At 37.8% G+C, this 6,887-nt stretch overlaps 1 protein-coding gene across 1 annotated transcript in view; it reads left to right on the top strand.

Annotated features, from left to right (window-relative positions):
- COL5A2 (collagen type V alpha 2 chain) overlaps positions 1–6,887 on the top strand; it is a 738,909-nt gene that overhangs the window by 583,492 nt on the left and 148,530 nt on the right. The gene's annotated exons all lie outside the window — the stretch shown is intronic.

Below are 6,887 nucleotides of genomic sequence, written 5' to 3'. Positions count from 1 at the left end.
TTCACACATATATGTTATTTATTAGGTTATACAACTCAATATATTGATCATAACAGTGACTTGACATGGAAATGGAATGTACTGCCCTGGGAATTGAACCAGGATTGACTGCTCGTGAGGCGAACGCTCTGCCCACTACAGTATTGTTGTACTACTTAATTTGCATTTAGCTTGCTTTTTATCCTCTTTTTGCTATTTAAGCTGCATTAACCATAACTAAGCGATGGGCAAACCAGTGCACCTATGGTTAAAATTTGTCTGTTTCATTACAAATAAATATTTCTTTTTATTTTCTTTATTCACTATTGCTCTTATACACGTGGGGGGATGTTGTTGGGGGTATACATACATCTATGGGTGGTCTTGCTAATTGTTTACTACCTTTCTGCAGTCCTTCATTTCAGGGTCATTTATATTCTGTGAGCTCTGCTCTCAGACACACTCCCTGCACTCGTACATGCTCCATGTAATCCTAGGAGCTCGGCCAGTATACCTTCATTACTATGCATGGCGCGCTGCCATCCTGCTCCTAAATGGGAGCTTCTGTGCAGGACTAAGCTAGTCCTGCATGGATGATTAGTGTATTCGGGGGCTAGGATTCCAAAATTTGCAGTGTTTGCCCCACCCCCCATATTGTTAGGATTTAGGATTTCTGAATCTTCCAACTTAAAATACAGTATTTGTTATGCATAAACTTTAAGCATACGATAAACATAGTTTACTTTTATAGGAAATTCTAGAGGTAGACCTACTAGGGTGCAGTTTCCACTGCCTATTTTTTAGTATTCTTGGTCACTTTCATACCACGTAAGAAAATGGCATATTTTTATAGCATGCAAAAGTCTTTGTAAAGCAACAAAGCTCTCTAATGTATGAAAGTGGGATGTTCCTTTATGGAAACACCTGAAACTATGTATTTAGTGGTGGCCCATTCACAGGAAAATATGAGGGAATAGAGGTATTGGTACACTTTCAGATAGTGCAGCAGGCATACATATCTTTGATTATTTGGAATAAAAAAAGTACAACTTATGTTCTAATGATAGATGGGGATATTTTCAATTATTAAATATTTTGAAAGAAACACTGCAGAAGAAATTATCTCTTAAGATCAGGCTCATTTCTATATTGCTGCTAAGAAAATAGTTATTTTGCCTCTTACTTTTACTGCAGTGTAGTATGAAAAGGGATATTAGAATCAGCTGTGGCATAAATGAAGCCTGAGAAAGAAAATTTTGCACAAAGAAAGCAAGTATTGAACTATGTAAGGTATTATGGCTTTTTTTAAGTGTACTGCTGTGTAGTAAAACTTCAGCGGGCAAGTACTTCAAATAGACTTAGCAGGTAAAGAAAACACAGGGTGCAGTGATTGGGTGTGGCTACAACTCTGCAGTGACCTTGTACTGCACTGTAGTTATACTGATGTAGAGGAGCTCTGGGGGCTTTTGGGGTACTTACACTGACTCTTGACATCTTGGCCCCTAGCCATATATGTTGGTTCACTTCAGGTCATGGGATCCATAGTTCATTTTTTTTCGCAAGAAATGTTGATGGCTGGGTGATGGTTGGAGCACCAGTGGCATTCTATTAGTCTGATTAATGGTGTAATCATTTTTTGTTGTACCTGGCGAAGATCTTCCAGAAGAAGTCTATGAACTGTGGAAGAGGTCTGGAGTGGAAGACAGACCAACTGTCCTCCTTTGAGTTGTTGAGTCTGTGCAGTCCAGATTACCTTGCTACCCAGAAGGTCTTATATCCTGATGAATGTAGCCTGGATGCTCAGTTTTCTGCCACCAAGGTTGCCTTGACCAAGCAGACTTTAAATGCATTGTAGTGACAAAGCATATGGGTAGTATTATGCAGTGCTGGCCATATTCAAATTGGTATGAGTGTCTGTTACACATTTATGAGAGCTTTATTTCAAGAGTTTCTTCTAAGCATACAGTGTTTATTTGGTGTGGACCCTTGTCCTACTAGGGATGGTTCTGCCCCCTCTGGATGAGCTGAACCTGGTACTTTACCAGATCATCGCAGTTTCTGTTTGAGATGGATTATACCCTTTTTTATTAAAGGAGGCCTTGTTTTTTTCCTGTCATAAAACAATTAGTTTAGATCCCAATCACCTGACTAACTATAGCGCAGTCCAAAACTTTCCCTTTATGGGTATGGATCTGAGGAAGGTGATTTATGTGTAAGTGGATTCATGTTTTCAAGGTAATGATATCTTTTCTAGTCATTTTCCAAACTAGGGACTGCACAGAGATGGTTTCAATAATGCACTTTTGGCAAGTGACCAGCATCATTTTTCTGTTCTGGTCCTGTTAGAAGCCCCATTGCCATTTGAAACAGTGGACCATTTTACTTTGGCTTCACCTGTATGATTATGAACTGTTTCACATACTACCTCTCTAGATGTTCACAGAGATTTGAGTCAGGAGTAAATCCTGCTCCTACATGCTTTCTTACCTGTGATGTACCACAGGGTTCCACACTAGGCTGATTATTTTTCACAGTGTATATGCCCCCTTTAGGAGATATTATTTAAATAAAATGCCTACTAAACCAGCGTTATATTGTTGACATGCAGTTTTACTTGTCCTTTTCTCTAGAGTCCACGTACGATAGCAGCCTGGCTGAAACATTAAAATGCATGCATGATTTTTTTCACAGGTAATCAACTGAAACTCAATACTTTAAAGATGGTTTCCATGGCTATGTGTGACACTTTGCAGGACTTATTTGCTCCAGTTTTATCCCTTAACATGATCAGCAGTGGCTACAAACTGGACTTTGTTACAAGTGTGTAATTATGTAATTTGGATGTTGTATTTGACAACAAACTAACAGTAAAGAGGAATGTTTCTACTGTTGTCAGATCTTGCTGTTTCCTTCAGACACATTGCCTTGATTAAGCTCTTTATTTTACCTACAGACTTCCCTTTATTAGTCTGCACCTTAGCATATTCCTTCTTACACTGCTGTAATGCTGTGTACAAAGGATTACCAGACTACAAACTCCCATCACTTGCAAATGGCTGAAAACACCACAGACTGATTACTTACAAGGTTATCATGTCACCAGCATATCAGTCCTGTCCTGCATTATCCACACTGCCTACCAGTTTACCAGTGGAACATTTTTAATGCTCATCTTTGTTTATCTGGCCCTGCATGACTTAGGTCTAACCTGTTGTCAGGATCTCCTTGCCCAGTATCAATTGCCCCACTTTCTCAACTCAGCTAGCCAGGATTGGCTGGCCTTTCCGCAAGTATGATCTGAGTCCTTTGACATTATTGTCTTTGTTTATTAAGGGCTATGCCTCTGGAACATTTTCTGACATTCATTAAATGTATATCTGTTTGAACTTTCTTACAATTAAATGATGATTTATGCATTTCTGTTGATGCATACCATGTATGTTACCTGTATACCCTGGTTTACATTTTACACTTTTATGCATTGCTTTTAATTTTATGTGTATTATGTTTTATATTTATTTGTTGTTTTATTTTAGATTTGCATTTTTTATGATCATGTTTTGTTCTTAAGCATGTAAACAAACTTGAGCTTGTAATTACAGCAACCTCTAAATTACACAGGATATAAACTTTTGGTTCAGATCACTCATTTACAGTATATAAACTAATTAAGTAAGTCAGAAATCTGAAGTAAGTGAGCATGCAAAGTGGAAATAAAGTGGGTTAACAAAAGTGGGAACAAAGTATGCTGCCAAAAAAGGAATAAAAATGTAGACAGTGTACACTCTATCATGTAGCTAAATATGTCCCTGCAAAAAAACTTCTTCACCGTCTTAGGCTACATGCTGCATCATTACTCTCATACCCTCAGCAATAACAAAAAAAAAAAAAAACTACAGCACCTCCCAAGATCCACAGTTTAGGAAGCTCTTTCTCTTTACAGTATTGAATATTTTTATGCTTACTGGGGAAATGGAATAGCCATTTAAATTCTAAACTGTTTAAACATCCCCCGTTCACCAATATAATCTCAGGTCCTCTGCAAATTGCGTTTTCATTACCGTACAACAGATCATTTATATTATGTTCTATAGGTTCCTCATTCGAAATTGCAAAACTTTTGAAGATGTGACTCTCTTGAAAATATTCTAGATCATATGTCATAGCTGCTTGGGCATTATTTATAATGGGTAGCTGATATGAGAAAGGTTGAGACCCCTCCCCCCATTTTTTCCAGGCTTTAAGTCAAGTGATTTTATGTACTCCATGAAAGGTCTTATCAGGGAAGTGGTCTGCATGTTGAGATGATGAGGTCTATGTTGTCTGCTTCCCCCAAAAGCAATGCAATGCATTCATAACAGACTCCTCCTTGCCATGCGGCTTCAGCATATAAATGTGGAACAAAGCTCTTGTGTTAGTACAAATGTCATATTTCATTTATCACTAAGCAGAAACATGATCATTAGTTATATAAAGCAGAGGAATAATCGTGTCATACTGACAAGATGGCTTTTTGACTTGTATTTAAGTTTGGAGATCCAAACAGCATTAAGAATTCCTTTCTTTCTTCAAATGCACACATCCATGTAATACAATGCTGTAATAGTTTGCACAAGTCAAAGAAGCCTCACCCTCTATCTACAACATATTACATCAATTCATTTCGGCTGACTGTAGAAGTTTTCATTTCAGCAGTTTGCTCACCTTTTTTTGTTTGCGGAGACCAGACCACCACCCCTGTAACCACAGCACAGATTAGTAAAGCACAGATATGTACTGTTCTACTACCAGTCCATTTTTTATGCTTGGATATTTTAAGCATTCCATCAAAAATGTGGTTTCATCCATATAAAGCCACAACTCCCAGCACATTGTCAAACACAACCGGTCAGGTGGTCAATTCCTTGCAAATAAAAAACAGTTTTTGTAGGGAGACAACCACTCTCTTTCAACCTCTTCTCCACAACTCTTAACTCAGTTATATATACTGACTACATGGTTTCCCAACCACTGAGAAAAGACAACTGCCTAGAAAAGGTTCAAACCACTTAAGTGACTAGTAACACTCACTGTCCCATTACAACAAAGGGAAACACTTTTGGAGAATTATAAAGTTAATGAGCTGTAGCGCAACTAGTTTGTTTGACTTTTGTCAGGTTCCATTTTGGCAAATGCAGAAAAGCCCTTTAACATAAATAAGCTTATTATGCTTCTGAATAAATGATGAAAAGCTGAACATGTCAGTCATTACTGACTGCTGTGTTGATGCTATGTCTCCATGCTGGTTTAGTTACTTAGTTGGCTAATTATTAGTTAGTCAGTCAGTTAGTGAGTTTCACAAAATAAACTAAAGAAATATATTTCAAAGTAGTCATTTGGGATATAAGATAACCATGGAGTATTTAAAGAAAAGGCACAGGAACAAAGGAGAGAATACCAAATCCACCCAGACAGCATCTGCATGCCAGTAATGAAGCAAAGAAAATAGAACATAGAGCTTAACAGTTTTTGTTCCTTTAAAGTCTGGTAGCCTACTACATGAGTTTGAGAGACAGAGAGATAATGAAAGAGGGAGAGATGGCAGAAGAGACAGACACTTGGCTTATTCACAACAATTCATAGCCAATAATATGTAAATCATGCTTAGTCATTCAAAAGTAATTAAAATAAAAATACACAACAAAATGCCCAATACATTCAAGCCTATACTTCCAGTTAACACCCAATGCCATCTTATGATGTCCAGTCATTTTTTTGTCTGACTTCTTTAACTAAGTAACTTACCAACTAATAACAGCTATCATTGCAAAGGGCAAGAAGTAGTTAACAAAATGGCACTAAGATTGTTAATTAAGGAAGTCCTGCAGTACAGAAATTACTCACTGTTGCAAACTTATTATTCATATTTCCATATATATTTTTATATTTTTGCAAATGAGCAACCTTCATGATATTGACAGATATGGTGTAAAATACCATGGTATGAGATAAAAAAATGTATTGTCATTGTCCATTTATATTGTACTATAAATGAGACAGTGCTACTTGTCTGTTAGTAATTATGACAATAAGCAATATTTCCATATGTACTTAATACGTCAAAAATCAAGTGACTTGCAAACTATTGCAATGCCTCAGGTGAAATGGTAGATGTTGAAGCCTTTGATGTTTGCTATGAAAGCTGCACATCATGAGACATCCTCTCTGTTATTTTCATTGCCTATTATACAATCAAGCATCCCTTTTCATATTTCTGTAAGTATCTCAATAAACATGCAGTCAGAGAAGAATTTTTTGCTGTCATGTGAAAGCTTATGTCTGGTTAACAATAGTGTTCTAACACATGTACAGTTTTCAAGATATGACAACCTGCTAACCATCAAGCTTCCTTCTACTCACCCGTTCAGTCCTCAGTGGTGGTAAATCCCCAGATCCAATAGTATAAGAAGATACAGGCAAACATTGGACTTGCTTGTGCAGCTGTGAGAACTTTTTTTTTATGAAATGGGCTAAACCCCAGGGTAGCCTGGTAGTGATGAGAAAACTTGTATTAATGCAAGATTCACGTGTATCCTTCTGTCCTCACATGTGTACTCCCCCCCCCCCCCCACACACACACACACCAACAAGAGCTACCATCACTGGCTTGAATGGTAACACTAATGTCCTTCTTATACCAGTTCCTCACACCCTGACACATTGCTGCACCCCCCTCTCCCCAGGTGTGTCAATAGAACAGTGGTGTGAGCTAACTGGCTGTAACACCATCCCTTCCCCAGGAAAAGACATGCTAAGCAATCAAAGCCACTGTCTGAACCAGGGCCATGTGGGTTGTAGTCAGGGCTTTGCCCTTCTACACTTTAGTGCAGTCACTTTGCTGTATATATTTTTAAAGAATAGAGCACACT

Source organism: Protopterus annectens, chromosome 6.part0, assembly GCF_019279795.1.
Source record: "Protopterus annectens isolate FY-2018-M chromosome 6.part0, PAN1.0, whole genome shotgun sequence".
Classification (NCBI taxonomy): Eukaryota; Metazoa; Chordata; order Ceratodontiformes; family Protopteridae; genus Protopterus; species Protopterus annectens.
Note: the sequence above shows the minus strand (reverse complement) of the source record. Positions and strands in the feature narration are given on the sequence as shown.